At 52.1% G+C, this 1,327-nt stretch overlaps 1 pseudogene; it reads left to right on the forward strand.

Annotated features, from left to right (window-relative positions):
• Nucleotides 1-247: 247 nt before the first annotated feature.
• Nucleotides 248-814, forward strand: LOC119969086 (annotated as a pseudogene).
• Nucleotides 815-1,327: the final 513 nt, after the last annotated feature.

A 1,327-nucleotide genomic window follows, 5' to 3' on the forward strand; every position in this document is an offset into this window, starting at 1 on the left:
TCAAGAAGATGGCTTGACGAAGGGCAGCACCACGCTTCATGGACACTAAGCTCGAGAGGGTTTGGATGTGGTGGAGGAGGAGCGGGATACCGTCTTCCCCAGAATGGGCAGGAGGCTGCCGCTCAGGGTCGTCAACCGGGCCTGCGTGGAGGAAAATGATGTCCCCATAACAGGGTTTTTCAAACTGTGGGCCGCGGCCTATGGGTGCATAGGGGTGGGTGTAGGGAGAGTCATGGAGCGATAGGTCATGGCGTTCCCAATCACGGAGGTGATCGAGGTCCGTCATGAACACCAGGACAAGATCACCAAACTGATGGAGGATTACCTGCTGTAAGGTTACAGGGTGCTGACAGTCTGTTGTCAGGAATGTGGGACACTCCTTCTTCATGGCAAGAAGCCGAAAAACTACTGTGTCACCTGTCAGGAGCTGGATTCTGACCTGGGCAAGGACAACCTAGCTTTGAACCCAAGCGGCACTGTCTTAAGTGAGGCAGTGACAGCATGTTTTCAATGGCCATGAGGAGTCACTCCCCTCCCGCTCCACTCCAAATCTTTCCACCGACGCCTTGGCTTTGCTCGTCCCTATTCGCGAGCACCCTGACCCAGCCCCTCCTCGTGCCGCGGGCAATGTGGCCCCCACCTGGGCAACCCGCAGGCCCCCACCCACAGGGAGACCAAGCAGGCTGTCCTACAGAAACTTGTGTGGGCCAGCGGTGAGTTGAAGCAGGCCTTGTTCGTGGAGTATAGCTCGCAGCTCTACACCTTGATCAGAAACTGCTTCAACACACTGCATAGCTTGAAGCTGCAACCATAGGGTGATGTGAGGGATGGGGGTGCTCTCTATTAGTGGCTCTGGCTTACCCTGAATCTGGCAGTCCACACCAGGTCTGCAGGTGGCTCAGTTCTCCGTTACATTGGCTCCAGCACATCCTCCAAGCCCATGTGAATGTCCTGCTATGACCATCTGACCCCCTCCACCATATTTAATTTTGCCCTGTTGGAGAGCAAATGGAGCCAAGATTGCCAATGAGGTATTTAGCGGTTAATTACATTGACAAGGCTTCAGTTCACCTAGCCTCAGACAGGACTAGTGTGAGATTTACGCAGAGGTCCAAGGCCTCTGGTGAACAGCCTACAAAGAAGAAACTGAAATTGTGAACAAAGCAGTAAAACGATGATTTCTTGAGGTTTAGCTTTGTTAACTGTACCGATGCAAATCAGGTTGCAAAGCCCATGTGTGTTATATGCAGGATAGGTCTGGATAATGGAAGTTTAAAATTTCAGAGGCATTTAAAGCACGGTGAATTCGAGGGTAAACTTCTTAATT

The sequence above is a fragment of the Scyliorhinus canicula genome, chromosome 7 (assembly GCF_902713615.1).
Source record: "Scyliorhinus canicula chromosome 7, sScyCan1.1, whole genome shotgun sequence".
Taxonomy (NCBI): domain Eukaryota; kingdom Metazoa; phylum Chordata; class Chondrichthyes; order Carcharhiniformes; family Scyliorhinidae; genus Scyliorhinus; species Scyliorhinus canicula.